Source organism: Dunckerocampus dactyliophorus, chromosome 15 (genome assembly GCF_027744805.1).
Source record: "Dunckerocampus dactyliophorus isolate RoL2022-P2 chromosome 15, RoL_Ddac_1.1, whole genome shotgun sequence".
Lineage (NCBI taxonomy): Eukaryota > Metazoa > Chordata > Actinopteri > Syngnathiformes > Syngnathidae > Dunckerocampus > Dunckerocampus dactyliophorus.
Window position 1 is genome coordinate 23,626,438 of NC_072833.1, and position 19,785 is coordinate 23,646,222.

Here is a 19,785-nt window from a genome sequence, read left to right on the forward strand (position 1 = left end):
GAGGTCAAGGCAGCGAGACCCTCGTCAACAACAACGACATGCTAACATGACCTCTCACCTTTAGCGGTCATGACCAGAGGTCCACCAATTACCAGGACACACGTCGCAATCACTCTAAATAATTCACCCGCACGCCATGAATCAAGTTATACCTCAGACGAGACCTGTCCTATCTAGTCTTTGAGCATGAACTGATGAAGCGTGCTCGGATGAGAAGACAAAGAAAACCTGAACAGTCCCGTTACGATGCCTTCAATACCGTGAAAATACAATGACGTGGGTGAATGGCAATATTTATCGACAATTTCCCGCAACAAACCATGAGAAGGATGATGGTGATGATGATGATGAGAAAGATGTAACCACGGCAAGGACACATGATCATCACAGGACAGAGGCAGCACTTGGAATGAAACAAACCAGATGGCAAGGTGGTAAACCAGGGGTGTCCAAAGTGCGGCCCGGGGGCCATTTGTGGCCCGTGGCTGTTTTTATATTGGCCCGTCGCACATTCTAAAAATATAATTTAACAAGAAAACTAAATAAAATGGAAAAAAAATTAGAAAAAATTTAAAATCAGTCTTAATTTTACATGACTGAAGTCAGAATATTAAGCGAAAAATTAGGAAAATGTCGTCATTTTACAAGAATAACGTCAAAATATTATGAGAAAAAATAATGCTATTTTAGTAACATAAAGTGAATGTTACTTTCGTAATATTATGAGACACAAAGAAAACACAATAAAGTTGTAATTTTTTAGGTTGGAGAAAAAGTCATATAATAAAATATTATGGGAATAAAGTCATAATTCTGAGAGGAAAATTTACAAGAATAAAATTGAAATTGAAAAACAACAGAAATCCAAAAAAACAGCTGTACTTTCACAAGGATAGAGTCAAAATATTATGAGAAAGTCCTAATTATGAGAAGCTGATATATTTGGAAAATTATAAAAAAAAAAAACAACAACAACGAAAGAAATGCAAAAATCTGTTAATCTGTTGATAAAGTCAAAAAACAAAGAGAAAAAAATAGTTTTCTAACGAGAAAAAAGTTGCAATTTTACGAGAATAAACTCTTAATATTGTGAGGAAAGATAATATCATCTTTGTAGCATTGGGTTGAAATATTCAAGAAAAAATATGTAACTTTTTTGTTGTAATATTATGACATGCAATTTTACGAGAATGAAGTCAAAATATTACGAGAAAACGTCATATTCTAATAAGAAAAAAAAGACGCTATTTTATATTTTTTTTAATATTACGAGTATAAGCTCCTAATTTCAGGAGGAAAAATCATGTCATTTTTGTAGCATAGAGTTGAAATAGTAAAGAAAAAATATGTTACTATTTTAAAGTCCTAACATTATCAGACACAAACAAAACAAAATAAAGTTGTCAATTTTGGAAAATTAGTTTGGGGAAGAAGTTTGAATATTATGGGAATAAAGTCCTAATTACGAGAAGAAAACTTAAAAGAATATGTAATGCAAAAAACAGCTGTAATGTTATGAGAATAAAGTCAAAATACTATGGGAATAAATTCATAATTATAAGAAAAATAATATAAGTATATTACTAATAACACGTAATATAATGAGGAAAAACTAGGGATGTTCCGATCAGGGTTTTATGCTGCCGATTCAGATACCGATCATCCATGATTTCAATCAGCCGATACCGATCACATAGATTAAGTGTAAAATTTAAAATTTACTATTGGCTATATGATATGAAAGGGGAACCACAAAATCACCTTCATTTAGATACTTTTTCAAGAGAACATACAGTATATCACTGGTGAAACTCATTCAATCAAACTTAACTCATTCCATCCCGACCATTTTTCAAAAGACAAACCCTTCAGTGCCGGCCATTTTAGACGATTTTGACTGATTTTCCAAGGCTCACAGAATATTATGGCTGCTCTACATAGACATGGAACCTACCAAATGAAAAATTAAACTCTCGTCTTTCATCGGAAAAAAAAAAAAAGTTTGTTTCTACCGTTTTACGTTCTCTAGTAATCAGCAGTAGAACATAGATGCGTTTCAGGAAAAAATCAGTTCCCAACTAACAAAAAGGGAGAAAAACAGCTTTCAAGCATAACTTTCACTTTGAGACCAATATTTTATGCTTTTGTGACAGTTCAAATATCTAAACATCTAAACAATACAAAAACGGTTGTTTTACATCAAAATAACAATTTATTTACATAACTATACAAATATAATCATTACAATTTCCCATAAAATGCGTAACCTTCTACACGCTACAGCAACACTTTTACAACGTAAAAGATGTATAAATACGTCTTTGGGATCGGGCGTTCGGGTTTATAAAAACGTATAAATACGTCTTTGGTATTGAATGAGTTAAGGAGACTTTTGGGAGAGCACACAGCTTGATGGCGCTCCAGGCAGTCGGCAAACCCGGTGTCCTCCACCGCCAATGAATTGGCTTTAAAGAAGCCAGTCCGAAGAATCCAACCACTTTTCGGGCTTTCCGCCTTAGACCTCCAACAGCCACGCACACACGGGCGAGTGTCCAGTCTTGGCCACATTAGCCACCGCCCGACCGATGATGAAATTCAATTAAGGCTTTTTTATGTGCCACTCCGGTGAGATATTTTTTGTGGCAAGCTGGATGCAAAATTTATATCACTCTCATAAACGACAGGTAAGTCCCACACGGCAGCCATGATTGTTTTGGTGTTGTCACGCCCTGCGCAGAGTGAGAGAAAGTGGACGTGAGAAGCTCGCTACAGACTGCAATAGTACAGCCAGAGGTGATCTGCTCTTATGATCGGCGTTGAAAAGCATGTATCAGCATATGCCGATCACTTGCTGACCGATTTTGATCAGTGGCCGATCGATCGGCGCACCCCTAGGGAAAACAATGTCCTTTTAGTAGCGTAAAGTTGAAAAATCCAAGAAAATTATGATACTTTTTAAAAGTTTGAATATTGTGGGACAAAAATAAAACAAAATAAAGTTGTCAGTTTGGGCAAATTAGGTTGGGGAAAAAAGATTAGAGATATATTATTAGAATATCGGTGAAGATTTCAGCAAAAGTGGGAAAAACAAGAGCAATGAGCGGAGTTGATGTTGATAATATGCTTTTTCACCTATATGACAAAGCTGAGGTGAAGTTTTTTCTTGACATTTTTTTACTTGTTAGCATATCTACATGTTTTGTTTAGAAAATATCAAAGTGGCAAAGTTGTTTCCTTTCATTTTTTACTTTGTGGCCATCGCTGGAAAAAGAGAAATGCGCACCAGCCAGCTTGATGCTAGTAAACAAAGCACACACCTGCGAGTCACACAGTAGCCCAAATATTCCCAGCTGATCTGAGCCAAGTTTGTCGTCAGACCAGTCCTCCCGCCCTCCTTTCCTCCCTCTCTCACTCGCTCGCTCACTACAGTAGCAGAGGCATGGCAGCGTCACAGCGGAGGCTTGGCGGGCTGACAAGCGGCAGGAGAAGTGTCAGCGCTGGCAGCTTTGCTCTGCTAAATCCTCTCACTGTGTCAGTACGCCGCCACGGCACGGCGGCACAGTGCCTGCGGGCGGGGCGCAGAGGAGGAGGAGGAGGAGCCACGTCCACACTGCAGCGGCGCCATCACGAGCGGAAGTTTACTTAATAGAAAACCGCAGATGTTGAAGGAAATCCACCATGAATGTTTCCATCTTCATGTGGTTTCCAGGCCGTTACCAGCTGGTCACCGTAAAAAACACAAAGTCCTGTTACAATTGTGGTTGCGTTAAAATATTACTTGGATTATTTTATTCGTACAAATAAAATTCTACACCATTTTTCATCTCTTTTTTTTCTATTTCCTATTCTGTCAGTAACAAGTTTCTCAACCGAGTCAAAATTCCCACATTTACTGTAATTTCATATTTCCTGTGACAATTTCCCCATTGAAAATGAATGGGCAATTTATTTAGCCCCCTCTTCTGTTAGAAAACCAGACGGTTGCTGGTTCGATGCTGGATCCTGCTGTAATCGCTCAACTTGTTTATACGTTTCAACAGTCAGTGTGCATTTTTACTTTCCAACATTTCAAATTCTGCCGTTTTTGGACAAATTTAAATTAAATGGGGTCCCCTACTGTTGGAAAATGACTGCAACATTCCACTTATTCTACTGCCTACATGGCTCGGGTGGTAGATTGGTCGTCTCCCAACCCAGAAGTTGCTGGTTCGATCATCACTCCTCATATTTATAAATTTCAACAATCATTCTCCATTTTTACATTCCAATGTTTCCCGCATTTCTCAAACCATTCCGACATCAAAAAGTTCAGCTCATTCAGGACAGGTAGGCTACCTATCAGGACTTTTCCAAAAATCCCAGCATTTTCCATAATTCAATATATTCTGTGACATTTTTCCCATTGACATCGAATGGGCAATTTCAATGTTGCCCCCGATTGGTGAAAATTAATGTTACATTTAACACTACACGGAACATTCAGCTCATTCTGCGCACGGTGACCTGTCTTGGGTGGTAGAGTGGCTGTCTCCCGACCTGACAGTTGCTGGTTGGATCCTCAGTCGGTGAATAGATTTCAACGCATATGTAGGATATTTCAAGATTCATTCTAGATGTCAGCATTCACGCACACATATAAAAAAAACCCTGTATTCCTGCGGGAACAGCTTTAAAGAAGCTAGAAAAACAACGACCATGTATCCCACCGGGCATCCTCCAACATTTATGTCATAGTATGGTAGGGCAGTATCGGTCGTGACCGTGTTGGGGTAGGGTGACTGTTTTCCGGGCTGGCTGGAACCGGCTGTCGGACCCTTGATTGTCAGTCCCTTCTGGGGGCCCACAAACGCTCCCTGGGGGTTGGCATGCGAGGGGAGGGGGGGTGACAGACGTGCAGCGAGGGGGCCCAGGCCGCTCAAACGGCAGCCTGGAGTTGATTTAGGATTCTTGAACGCTGGCCAACATTCCTGGAGGAACGCTGTAAGCGGCGGAGCTCACGAGTGGGATGTACAGAGAGAGGGGGGAATGTGGCAAATATGGAATTACTGTGTGTGTGTGCGCGTGTGTGTGCGTGTGTGTGAGAACGCACATACTGGTGTTGCTGGGGGGGAGGGACTAGTAGAATCCTTAATGGGAACATTGGGAGTGCTCTGTGCGCAGGGAGCCAAGCAGAAATATGTGTGTGTGTGTGTGTGTGTGTGTGTGTGTGTGTGTGTGTGTGTGTGTGTGTGTGTGTGTGTGTGTGATGGGGTGTTACTGAGTTACAGTAAGGGGGGTTAGGAGAGCAAGTCAGGGCCAAGTGTGACAGCCAGCAGGTGAAGCTGAGGAGATGAAGAGGGGGGAAAACAAGAATAACAACCTCAGATGTGGGCGCTAAATCAGAACGGGTCACAGTGGCTACGCCTCGTAAATTCCGCCTAAGGACATCACTGATGAGCGACACAATTCAATCCTTCGTCATTCATTAACTGCAACAACAGGAAGATGCATTATGTGGATTTTCAGCTTTTCCTGCATGTGTGTGTGTGTGTGTGTGTGTCTTGGCTTTGTGTGCACAAGCAGCCAGGTTACACCGGCACAACAAGGCTTTGGCGCGCCGCCATTAAAGTGGGCGGGAACATAACACAGGATTTAGACTCACGTTTGTCTTCTTGCCAGCTGGACTGTAACAGTCCACATGTGTGCATGTCCACACTGACACTGCTATCCTTTACCAAACGTGTATTTTTAGGAAGCCGCAAACTGCATTTCACTTTGAAGTGTTAGCATGTCCACGTGAAAGCGGCTCGTCTTTGTTATCTCTCCATTTCTTGTATTGATTTTATATTGACATACTTCAATAATATGAATAAAATAACTACATACGTTAAATGCATACCTTCTGCACATTTGGACCAGAAATTGGTGTTAGACTGGCATCACAATGTTGTTTGCTAGCTAGTGTAACGCAAGCTTGTGTTGTAATGTTGCTAAAAAAATCCAAACCTACATGGTCCTGTGTGGAAATAGTGATTGCCCCCCTGCCCCATAAAACATAACTGTGGTTTATCACACCTGCGTTCAATTTCTCTAGCCACACCCAGGCCTAATTACTGCCACACCTGTTCTCAGTAAAGAAATCACTTAAACAGAACCTCCCTGAGAAAGTGAAGTAGACCAAAAGATCCTCAAAAGCTAGACATCATGCCGAGATCTGAAGAAATTCAGCAACAAATGAGAAAGAAGCTAATTGACATCTAACTTTTTGAAAGATGTATGTCCCATTACATCTGGCGTAAAAGTGATGCCGCATTTCAGAAAAGGAACATACCAACAGTAAACCAATACCAATACCAATACCAATACTAGAATACAGCAGTATAATATGGTGGTGGTAGTGTGATGGTCTGGGCTGTTTTGCTGCTTCCTGGACCTGGAAGACTTGCTGTGATAAATGGTAACAATGAATTCTGCTGTCTACCAACAAATCCTGAAGGAGAATGTCCGGCCATCTGTTGGTGACCTCAAGCTGAAACCATCTTGGGTTCTGCAGCAGGACAATGATCCAAAACACACCAGCAAGTCCACCTCTGAATGGCTGAAGAAAAACAAAATGAAGACTTTGGAGTGGTCTAGTCAAAGTCCTGACCTGAATCCTATTGAGATGCTGTGGCATGACCTTAAAAAGGCGCTTCATGCTGGAAAAGCCTCCAATGTGGCTGAATGACAACAATTCTGCAAAGATGAGTGGGCCAAAATTCCTCCCCAGCGCTGGAAGAGACTCATTGCAAGTTATCACAAACGCTTGATTGCAGTTGTTGCTGCTAAGGGGGGCCCAACCACTTATTAGCTTTAGGGGGCAATCACTTTTTCACACAGGGACATGTAAGTGTGACAAACATGCAAAAAATTTTAAAAAAATCAGGAAGGGGGCAAACACTTTTTCATTCTACTGTAAATATGATCAAGTTCTCAAAAGCATTTCAAATCGGGCAGGGGCGTGACATTTCTGTCCCCTGGGGGGGCATGAGAGAATATAACTGAGAAGCACTGTCCCAGGGAGCTACATGTGCTTGGAGCAAAAGAGAAAAGAAGCCTTAAAGGAAAACTTCACTTATTTTGTAATTTTGCCCATCATCCACAATCCTTATGTGAGACATGATCACATATGCCTTTCTCTTTTCTGTGCATTGTAAAGATATAAAAACAGATAAAAAAGACAGAGCTAAGAATGCAAGTAACACACCAACAAAACTCTATTTACATATAAAGTGACGTGCACATCATTCAAGCTACAGTGACATTGTTATTATTATTATTATTATTATTATTATTATTATTATTAACATTGTTACACCGATCAAACTATGTTACTGGCGTATTGACACCTCGCCACACCACACCGGCTAGCAGCTAGCCGGCTAGCAAATAGCTTCACCGCACACAATGGGTAACGCCACATACTGGAGCTGCCGCTACTGCTGCTGTGAATTTCTTTTTACGCTAGGTGTAGAGTTCCTTTCTACGTTGCTGTGTGAAATCAATGCACCCAGGAGGGAACTTCTGTCCTGTAATTCTTAAAGGGCCCAAAACACGCCAAAGTACTGTATGTTATAATGTTATAATGAATTTATGTGTTACTACATGGTTACAGCATGGATATAAAACCATAAAACCTTGTTGGAGTTTTTGGAGGTGTTTTAATAGTGGGCAGCATAGGTGTGTCCCATTACATGCTGTAATGACCTGTCTCTTTTTAGCTGTTTTTATATCTTTAGCACACACAGAAAAGAGAAAGGCGTGTGTGTTCATGTCTCACACAAGGATTGTGGATGATGGGCAAACTTCCCAAAAAAGTGCACTTTTCCTTTAAGCAAACGTCTCTCTGCATTATCTTGCACGTCCATGTCTCTTTCAACACGTTGGAGCGCATGATTAATGGTTCATACGTGAAGTTCCAAAAAAAAAAAAAAAAAAAGAAGCAAAGAAAGAACAAGCCGGCCTCTCTTCTGAGTAGGCCTGCTGTGTGTCTTAAAAGAACACCAGCATCAGTTGTTCTGGTCGTGTCATGCAAAGCCCGGCCTGGGCTTGCAGCGAGACTTTCGCCTCTGGCTCAGTCTTCAAACAGCGAGCGGCCTGGTGGTTCCGTTTCAAACTGAGCCTCGCTGCCGCCGCCGCTTTTTCTCCTCCCTGCTATTTATAGCAACTCCACTGCAGCAGTACAGTATGTTCCACACAACACGGGACTCTCCTGACCACATACCCCAGCGAGCCTCTGCAGCCGCCTCATGCACGGGCCCACAGTGAGACACTCTACGCACGTGCACGTACATGCTCCTGCGCAAGTGCCCGTCGAGAACACTGCAGGCACTGTCAGCATTTTTCAGCCTTTATGCAAAACTGAGCGGCCCCGTCTCCTTCAATCATGTCCACACACACATGCAAATCACCAGCAGGAACTCAAAGGTCAAGGCCTCCATGTACTGTGACTCTGCAATTAAAGATAAATGAGTACAAGACGTGCAGACACGCAAATGAAGACGTTTCAGGACACGGGGCGACGCGCAGAAATCTTTCACCTTGACAAACACACACATCGGGGAGGCGTGGCCAGCTCAGCTGTACTGGCATGCCACAGAGCAATGCAGTGTTCCCCCTACCACTATATTAGGGGGCGCCCCAGCCACCCTCCAGTGCACCCAGCCCCCCAACGACAAGTCAACTGAATTTAATTGTTTTCATACAAGAGGTTCGTCCTCGTGTTAAGTGATTTTGGTTTCTTATCAAGAAATGCATGGAAGTTGCTAGATATCAGCTCTTAAATGAAACTCTTATGAGCTATATTTGTTATCATTATTATATTTCTCCAAACAAATGTACCTTTACTTGGACCAGGCATTACAATGGATCAATAAACTGAGGAAACAAGGGTGGCCTAATCATTTTTTCCATGGCTGCAGGTGAAAAATCCTTTTATTGGTATCAACTTTGCTCTTTTTTTACCATTTTTGTTGTTTTTTTAATTTTCCAACTTCTTAAATAATCTTTGTAAATGTGCCTTTCATAATATTATGACTTTATTCCATAACATTTTGACTTTATTCCCATAATATACTTTACTCCTATAATATTTTGACTTTATTCCCATAATATTATCTTTTCCCCAACCTAATTTTCCAAAAATTACAACTTTATTGTGTTTTGTTTGTTTTACATATTATGAAAAAAAATTGTAAAAAATCTCTATATTTTTTTAAATATTTCTATTCTGTACTACTAAAACTACATTATTTTTCATCATAATATTATGAGGTTAAGCTCGTAAAATTGCAACTTTTTTTCTGGTTCAAATATGACTTTTTCCTGTTAACATTTGGACTTATTCTCTTAAAATTACATCTGTTTTTTTCATGTCCATTTCATTTCTGCCGCATTCCTGCATAATATTTTGACTTTATTCTCCTAACATTACTGTATAACTTTTTCCACAACCTAATTCTCCAAAAAATCACAACTTTGTTTGTCATTTTGTTTGTTTCTCATAATATTAGGACAATATACTCTCAAATTTCCGACTTTTTCTCGTTAGATTGCCACTTTTTTCTGTTAATATTTTGACTTTATTCTTGTAAAATTACTGCAGATTCTTCCATTTTTGCTGTGACTTTTTACAATTTTTTTTTAAAAGTTTTTTTGTGAGATTATATTTTTCGAATGAATCCTGTCCCAGGCTAGTCTGGAAGGATAACCTCCTCTTCTCCTCACGCATGTCCTTGTAACAGCGCACGGAAGCCATGACCCCTCTGGCATTCATTAGCATTCAATAATCTTTATCCGTCATGACGCTCGCGACAGTCGAGCGGCCGTTATTGGTGGGCGTGTCTCCTGCTCATGCTCATTTTCACTTCCATGGTGATGGCTTTCCTTTTCATTGGCACACTACCCCTTGGGAGACATAGGGGAGTGTAAAAAGTGACCAAAAAAAATTAATGTTATTCTTCCTGTTTGGTTGAGTAGCAAAGTAAAAAAAGCTACTTAGCTTTCACGAGGCCAAATTTAGTACAAGAACTTGCTCAATCAAATCCAAGCAGCGTAGTTTATATTTTTTTTAGTACAAGCTGACACAGGACGTTCTCCTCTTCCTGCACTGATTTGCTTTTAAATTGCTGCTACATTTGGAGCGGGCGGGAGGAGACGTTGCTGCCGGGATCCATACAGAGTCTGGCGGACGCTTTCATACCACTTGAAAAAGTACAAGCGCCGGACGGCTCGGCTAACTAGGACGGACGATGGCTTTAATGAGTCGCGGCATGCTGAGACCGCCTTCCTTTAATGACGGGGCGCAAAGCACAGTTCACTGATCTGGAACCAGGCCCAAAGCGCAGGACAAAAAAGGAGCTGTGGTCTGTTTCTGGAATGAAATGGGAATATGTGTGTGTGTGTGTGTGTGCGTGTGTGTGTGTGTGTGCGTGTGTATGTGTGCTGCATTCAGCTTCTTTCTAGCTGCACAACTTTAATGGACCTCCTGCATGTCAAAAAAACCTCTTGCGACGGTACCACACAAAATAAATGACATTCAAACTTATTTTGCTGTTTAATAGAAACAAAGTGTCTAAGGATGTAAACATAAGCAGCCACTGTTAGCATGTAGCATTCCGTGTTTCCCATGCATTCAGATTCGGCGCTACCTGTTGGCCCTTGCTGATAAACACATTATAATGGCACCGTCTGTGAATGTAGCTTGTCGTTGCAACGCCTTACAGTAGGTGTTAGTATGTACCGTAACTACGAATAAGAAGACGTAGCAGGAGGGATCAGTGTTGCCAACTTCAGAGCCCTCTAGAGCAGGGGTGTCCAAACGTTTTCCAGCAAGGGCCACATAGTGAAAAATGACAGGATGAAAGGAAACTTTGCCACTTTGATATTTTGTAAAGCAGCACATGTATGCAGGCTAAGAAGTTAAATATATTTCATTGTATCTCAGCTTTCTCATTTAGGTGAAAAAAACTATCATTAGTGTCAACTTCACTTTTCGCTCTTTTTTTTCCCCCATTTTTGCTTTTTTTTAAAGAAATATTTCAACATTGTTCTCAAATAATCTTTGTACATTTTATTCTCTTACTATTATGTCTTTATTCCTGTAATATTTTGACTTTATTTCCATAATATTGTAACTTTTTTCCCCATCCTAATTTTCCCAAAATGACAACTTTGTTTTGTTTGTTTCTCATATTAAAACATAAAAAATATAACTCTATGCTACTAAAATGACTTTATTTTTACTCAAAATATTTTTACTTTATTCTGGGGGTTTTTTCTGCTGTTGTTGGTTTTTTGTTTTTTTTCCAACTCTCTTCTTGTAAATTTTCTTAACGTTTCATTTGTTTCTCAAAATATTCGGACTTTTTTTTTTTATATTTCAGCACTATGCTACTAAACTAGTATTACAAGCTATTCTTGTGAAATCTTAATAAATGATATTTTTGCGGGCTGCAAATAGCCCCTGGGCCACATTTTGGACACTCCTGCTCTAGAGATTCTTTACAAGAAAAAAAAAAAAGAGAGCAGCAGGTGGTGCTCTTTTTTTTCCGTCCCATGACAGCACTCAAAGGCATGGCTCCGTCTTGTTTGTGACATTTTTTAAAAATTACATAAATAAGCAAGAGATGTAAGTTTTCCTTCCAAGCGTATTTGTTTTGCTTTCTCTCACCCGCACATGCATCATGGCCCTTTATGCAAATTAGACGACATTTAATGACCTTTACGAGATAGCTAGATACCCCCCCACCTTCCCTGGCCAGCGACAACTTCCTTGAACTTGAAGAAGGACATTACAATAATTAAGTATTAGCGACAAGTATTAGCCTCCTTCTCACTGCCTTTAAAAGCTTAAAAGAAAAATGTACAGTATGTTTTGTTAAATGTCTTTGTGGCCTAAAACGGGATCTATCCACTAGTCACCCCCACCCCCCACCCCACTTAACCCGCACCATCACCATCATCATCATGGCCATTATAATAATAATTGTGTGTTAGTCAGCATGTTCTTGCATGTTCTCCCTGAAGGATGTGCAACCGAGTGACCCACTTTCTCCCCCCAGCATATGCACACAGACACACACACACACACACACACGCACACACACACACACACACACACACACACACACACACACGCACACACACACATGCACAACTGACATCTTATCGTTACGTCCCTCCTATAGCTGACTCATCCTATAGCTCAGCCCTCGCAAACTTTGAACCTGGCCCGAGGCGGCGGCACAGTGGAGCAGTGGACTGCAACGTTGCACGTCAAACGAGTTTGCCTCTCCTTGTTGCACCTGTTTGACTGCTCACCTGACGCCGCCTCCCACGCCATGCCGCGGCATGGCCACTGAGCCGGCACACACGTTACAAGGTGCCTTCTGGCCTGGCGTTCGTTGACGTGTTGGAACTGGTCGTCTCGCCGAGGGCGAGCGGCACATCAGTCGTGCAAGCTAATTCATACCCCGAAGGTTTGTTCAAACAGCAAAAGCGTCAACAAACAACGCTGTTTGCATTCAGTCAACACCCCTTTCTTTTTTGCTGTGATCCTGCTGATTAGATTTTTTTATGTTCTTACTGTTGCTTCTTTCAATATTTGCATTCCTCTTGTTGTTCTTTTTCGTACGGCCTGTCTCTGACACATGCATGTCATACACACTGTAATCCGCTAACTGCTAGATAAATATCAGGAATTCAAGTTCAAGCTTACGTCAAAGCCTAGGTCACAACCGGTCTACATGCAAAAAACACATGCAGGGCGCGTGTGATGTGCAAATTTTCGAGACGTAGACTGCCCGCAGAGGTTCTTTGTCGTGTCAAACAAACTCTACAGGTCCATCATTGTTTTTCAGGTTGCAAGACAAACTTACTGTACGTCTGTACGGCCAACGTGTGTCTTTCATATGTTTTGCTGGCGCCAGATTTCGGCAAAATGTCGTTTTTTTCGTATGTCGCACTTGCCGACTCCGTATGTATGTCATGCGCCACACCTGCAGTCCACATATGTAATTAGTTCAGATATTTCGTACGTGCTCCATGCATGTCGATTAAGTCCGTTGTGCCCGTACGGTGAGAGTGCATCAATCGCACAAAAACCCAGGGATATAAAGCTGCAGGGCTTTGTTTTATGTGCTTTACTGTATCTATATTTGTATTGATCAATGTACAGTATATTTGTTTTTTCCTCTATTTGCTATGTCTCTACTGTAATACACGAGGTCCCCAACTTACGAACACAATTGGTTCCAGACGACCGTTCGCAAGTCGATTCGTTCGTAAGTCGAACAAAAGGTAATATTACCAATGATATAGGTACTACATGTACGTGTATACATATACAGTATATGTGTATGTATGTAAATATGAGTTTGGATGCAGTAGTGATATTAAATGAGGATAATTAATGGAAAAAACACTAATAATAAAAATGATATAATAATACGTAATGATAAATGTTATTTACCTTTGAAGAGGAGTGGTCGAGCATACGTCGTTGTGGTGGTGGAGGAGGAGATATTGAAAAAAGGACAAATCGTTGTCGTCGTTAGACTCTTCTAAAAGAGGTAGTGTTCTGTGGGTGGTGGAGAATTAAGCAGGCCTATTAACTCTTCATAAACTTTAATCACACACTCTGTCCAGGTTGCATCATACAACTACCATTTAGCTTTCCATTTAGCTTTCTCTCCCCAGTCTGTTGGTCCCATTAGCAGTGTCACAGTGCCATCTACTGGTCAAGCATGTAGCAATATAAATATGGAGTTCCAAAAGGCAAAATACATGAAAATATAGACCAGTCAGCTTGCGTTCGTATCTCTGAATGTTCGCAAGTCGGATGTTTGTAAGTTGGGGAACTAGTGTAAATATGTATATACAGTGGTGTGAAAAAGTGTTTGCCGCCTTCCTGATTCCTGATGACATGTTTGGGACAATTAAATGTTTCAGATCATCACACAAATGTAAATATTAGTCAATGACAACACAACTCAACACAAAATGCAGTTTTTAAATGAAACTTCTTATTATTAAGAGAGAAAAAAAATCCAAACCTACATGCCCCTGTGTGAAAAAGTGATTGCCCCCTAAACCTAATAACTGGTTGGGCCCCCCCTAGCAGCAACAACTGAAATCAATCGTTTGTGATAACTTGCAATGAGTCCCTTCCAGCGCTGTGGAGGAATTTTGGCCCACTCATCTTTGCAGAATTGTTGTCATTCAGCCACATTGGAGGCTTTTCCAGCATGAAGCGCCTTTTTAAGGTCATGCCACAGCACCTCAATAGGATTCAGGTCAGGACTTTGACTAGGCCATTTTGTTTTTCTTCAGCCATTCAGAGGTGGACTAGCTGGTGTGTTTTGGATCATTGTCCTGCTGCAGAACCCAAGTTGGTTTCAGCTTGAGGTCACCAACAGATGGCCGGACATTCTCCTTCAGGATTTTTTGCAAGACAGCGGAATTCATGGTTCCATTTATCACAGCAAGTCTTCCAGGCCCTGAAGCAGCAAAACAGCACCAGACCATCACACTACCACCATCATATTTTACTGTTGGTATGATGGGGTTTTTTCTGCGGCATTACTTTTACGCCAGATGTAATGGGAAACGCACCTTCCAAAAAGTTAAACTTTTGTCTCGTCAGACCACAGAGTATTTTCTCAAATGTCTTGGGGATCATCAAGATGTTTTCTGGCAAAACTGAGACGAGCCTTAATGTTCTTTTTGTTTTGGTCTTGGAACTCTGCCATGCAGGTCGTTTTTGCCCAGTGTTTTTCTTATGGTGGAGTCATGAACACTGAGCTTAACTGAGGCAAGTGAGGCCTGCAGTTCTTTGGATGTTGTTGTGGGGTCTTTTGTGACCTCTCGGATGAGTCATCGCTGCGCTCTTGAAGTCATAAAATTTGAAGAGCAAAGTGGCGAGGAACTACTGTATAGGTTTCCCTTTTGCATCTTACAGTGCATAACTGTGGTGTGTTCAAGGACCGCTGAACAAAGCGTGAAATCTTCATGCTTGACGAAAAACATCATAGATGAGGCAAAGACGTACACGTGTAAAAATGGTGGGTTTTCAAACAGAGACTCTGAAAGTGCGTATCGCTCTTCTCAACGAGCTGCTGTGGTTAGTTTTTCAGTCTGGTTACTACCGTTTCCGTCTGCACCGGTGCCACTATGGTACCAAGCATTGATACCTATCCCATTTATTTGTTTTTTGGAGAGAATAGACGGAAGTCAATGGAAGGCGAATAAAATAAAACAACATGAAAGACATCAGCAATGACGTGATTAGCACACAAAGGTTTAACTTAAACACAAAACACTGCGTTGTATCAAATGACTTCACGTGCCCTCAAATGACATTAAACGCCATATGGCCCCCACCGGCGAGAATGTCCTCCACGTCACTGGGGTTTTGCGAGGCACTATTACATTTAATTTTATTGTCACTGTCCAGTTGGGAGACAACACAGATGAAAGAAAGCTCTAGACTTTCCCACAGGGCTGCAATCAATTTGTTTTGGTGTGTGTGGGGCGGGGGCGTGTACTCGTCAAATTTGCATAATGGGCAATGATGCATTAGCAAAACGTGAGTAAAAAACACCTGTAAAACAAAATGAATGTGTTTAGAACTACAAATGAACACTTGTCAATGCTTTTAGATGGGGAAGAGGCCCACAGTAGCACCCACTGCTCATTGAGAACAGAGGAGAATTGGTTCCAGACCCAACCGTGATAGGTGAATTTTTAGGATTCCTTATTTATAAATTGAATGTTTTTGTAGTTACAGCATAGAAAACCTGTTTATGACCTTCTAAATACAGTTTTTAACATTATTAGAGCTCTCTGGACATGAAATAACAGCCCTCCAGTCACCTTTACACTACTACTACCCAATACAGTAAACATAATAAAGGAAAATAAGACATACTGTATATAAGACATAATACAGACTCACACGTTAGCTTTGGGAGAGTTCCTTTTTCACTTCGGGTTTCTGTACAGTACGTCCTGCGGTTGCTATTGTCTCATCAACGTAACATTACTGACACCGAGTTATATACAATACTGATGTAAAACTGATACTGCATATCATCACAACATGCCTCTTCTGAATGCCTGACATTTGTATTTTACCATTTAGCCATGTTTATGCTTGACCAAGCTTCATTTGGTCAAAAAATATGTACAATTTGCTTAATAGACTGTGTTCAACCACAAAACAGCCATGATTTATTAATTAAAATATTTTTGAAAAACAATGATAGAGTGAGTGAAGGGGAACAGGCAGCACCAAATGCATTTGTGGTGGGCTGCCACGAATAAATGAATATATTGGAAGTGTAACACAGCACCACACATGGTGGTTGCCATCTTGCCGCAGCAGGACGCACGTCTTGCTTTTTGTGCAAGACTTGATTATGCTTGCTTATCGTGACCCGTGCCCGTCAAGCTAGTCGCTACTTTAGCATCGGTACAAACACGTTCAGCGTGGCCAACGTCACAGCTGTGTTTTTAAAAAGGTATAGCTCAACGTTTTGCCAAAAGGCATATTGTCAAAAAAACTTTCGTTTTGTTAGTTTTTCCTGTTTTATGGTGTTTTATGTTACTTTTTGGATGTACGGCCATGTGGCAATGTAGAATTGGTTTGAAACCCATTGGTTTATCTGATCGATCGTGTTTGCCATATTCCGCTGACTGCGGTGCTGTTGGATGCGTGCCTGCCATCAGTAATTGTTGGAGAAAAGCCTCTACAAGGGAGCACAACATCATCTTTGCATCTCCACATGGGAGCACAACATCATCTTTGCATCTCCGTGTTGACACATCACACATGCGAGAACACGACGGGGGGGGTGGGGTTGAGCGAGCCGACAACAACAAAGGAAGAGTTTTGTTTGCAGAGAAAGACACAAAACCCACTTCCTTTCTGTGAATGGGCGCGCCGCCCGCCAAACCGCAGCGCTTCGTCGGAACCGCTCACTCCAGAAGCAAAAATGGCGGAAAGCAAGCGCTGCAGCGTGAGCCCGGAGACACAAGCGAGGAGACATGAGTCATTTTTTTCCTGACTGACCGGAAATGTCAGCTCCTGCTAATACTTTGCAGCGTCCAGCTTATTGATAGGCACTCAAACAAATGTCACAATCACATAAAGGAGACAGTAATAATAATAACGGTAATAATGTGGAGTATTTTCCTCGTTACGGGGTGTTTGCAGTTAAATGTCATAGCACTCACGAAGATTCCAGCGAGGACGCCAACGGCTGTCTGGAAAGTGACACTTAGGTGGAAATTGAGGTTTGAGCCTCCCTGCCAAATATATACGTATACGTTCATGCACTGGGATTATTGGCCAGACAGGTGGTGGTGAGTCAGAGAGTGTCTTTTCATTTTAGCTAAGTATATTTTTCTATGCCGTTCGTCCAAACGCAAACGTCATTTTAGGTCAGTGAAAAATGACTAGAACAGACATGTAAACATTTGAAGACCGGCGCTTTTATTGGCATATCGCACTACATCATAGAGGGCGTTTAATGTTTGCTCTTGCTCTCTTTGACATACATTTTAATGTCTATTCATTTGTTACTGAGCAGAATCAAGCCTCAATGATGGCTGTGAAACTTTGTGGATGGTTGAGGCACGACTTCAGGAAGACTTTCCTTATTTATCGGTGAAGATTATTTATGGGAAAAGGAAAGACAATCTCCTTAAAGCCCGGGCTAGCTTTATGGAGAGCAACCATTCTTTTTTTCCACATCGTCAGAGTTCCTTGCTATGAGGTGCCGTATTGAACTTCCAGTGACCGGTACGAGAGTGTGAGCGCAATAACACTGAAATTAACACATGTTTTTTTGTTTTTTAGAATGTGCCAAGGGCCAACAAAAAATCACCCGCGGCCCGTAAATGGCCCACAGGCCACACTTTGGACACCCCGGCTGTATATTGATTAATTTACATTGTATAAAAATGTTATTTCCTCATTATTGTCCCATTGAAAAGCTACACAGTAGACCACCCGTGAATGGCAAAAAAACTAGCGCAATTGAGACGCCCATAAAATTGTCTATTTTCACCCTACAAGCAAATTCCTCAATCACTCACGTAGCATGTCAAGTAGCACAAGTGGAACACGCAATGTAACACAGACTATGCAGGTATCAAAATTGACAATTACGCACTGATATGCATGCAAAACAATCCAATTTTAAACTCATGTACATTTGTAAAACCCGCAAGGCATGCTGGGTACGTTCCTGTTGGGGAAGTGGAAAGTGGAAATATTTGCAGGGGTGTCTTTTCCCCACTTGACTAAACGAGCCTCACAAATTGACAGCCTGTTCATGTTTGCACAGTTTCGGTTCTGTTCCATCCCCGACTGCTCTGGCAACTTCGCACCCACAGCTGGGGATGTAACAATTACCTGCATTAATGATTAACCGCAGTAAAACCGTTTCAAATTAAAATCAGGAAAGCGCGCATGATAACCGTAATTCGATAAACTCACGGAGCAGTGACGCTGCTCGCTTTGTGAAGAAGCAGCCGTTAGTTATGTTGTGTATCCCTCTCTCTAAACAAAAGCTCTTGCTCTCAAAAATGGCGCCCACGGCCCACAATGCATTGCGCAATCACGTGCCCTTACGAGCCCTGCATGTGCAGTTTGCAGTGCTGGACTGTGCCAAGGAAAGTGTATTGTGTGTGTTGTTTATTCGCGTTTTGTTTTTCTAACAAAACTTTGTGAGACTTCAGTGTGTTTATCAGTACTTACTAAACATTTTGAGCACATTCAACAATACCGTGATAATAATGATAACCGTGATAATTTGGGTCACAATAATGGTGATTTGGAAATGTTCTTAGCGTTACATCCCGAGCCACAGCAAAGCAGGCTTGAGGCTATGTGACCTGCTATACAAACTTTACGTCAACAATGTATACAGGTGTGTGCTGAGTGGAAATACCATCCGGTTCAGATGCTCATTATTGGGAGTGCTGGCATACATTTATGATAAGAAAACCACAACTTATACGTGACGGTTCTGACGAGGCCCCAGAAAGTTTAGCAGGTGCGCGCTAGAAAGGAAATGCTAACCGAAATGCTTGTGTCAGCCATTCATGCATCCCCTTTTGTAATCCATATGCCTATTCACTGCTGTTTGTCATTATGATGCTGACTAAGTCTTGATTCTCACCTCACTGCTCCACCGCGCTCGCTGCCGGATTGTTCCCTCTCATCCCGCCGCTCGCGCCAAGGTCTCAGGGAGCGTCTGGAATCACAAGAGAAGACCTGTGATTGTTTGGCCGACACGCGGCATGCGTCCAGCAGACGAGCCGAGTGACAGGAGAGCCAAAAGGGCTTAAAAGGCGGACGCTGAGAGGAGAGTGATAGCCAAATCCTGGCAGGAGCGCCAGGCTGTGGGGAAATCCACACGGCCGCCACTGCCAAGCTGGGGATGATAGGGGAGGAGTCTCTGAGTTCTAGAGGGGGAAAATCCCCGAAGGAGGTGCGAGCTGTTGTAGTCTATGCTAAGCGATGCTACATTTTCATGTGACCAGCTTAGCACTAAAAGGCTTAGCGGTCTAATCCTTTAGCCAAATGAAGTGTCTAACCTGAGGCTTAGGCTGCCCACGGGAATCGGGCGGGGGGGGGCCACTGTTATACAGACCGCGCTGGTTAGTTACCAGCGCACCTGTTGCACCATGGCCACCACTGAAATCTTAACATCTTAACCAGCTAACTTGGCCGGGATAGACGGTGAGCAGCTCTCACCT

At 41.8% G+C, this 19,785-nt stretch overlaps 1 protein-coding gene across 6 annotated transcripts in view; it reads right to left on the reverse strand.

Moving 5' to 3' along the window:
• Positions 1 to 19,785, reverse strand: part of LOC129168095 (thyroid hormone receptor alpha-B) — a 132,491-nt gene that overhangs the window by 97,134 nt on the left and 15,572 nt on the right. For 4 of the 6 annotated variants that reach the window (XM_054752965.1, XM_054752967.1, XM_054752970.1 and 1 more), the window contains exon 2: positions 19,206 to 19,280. The exons of 1 other annotated variant lie outside the window; for it this stretch is intronic. The gene's annotated coding sequence lies outside the window, so the exon portion shown is untranslated. Of the gene's footprint in view, positions 1 to 13,489; positions 13,506 to 19,205; positions 19,281 to 19,785 lie in introns of those variants that run through there. One more of the 6 variants, XM_054752968.1, reaches the window with a different exon arrangement.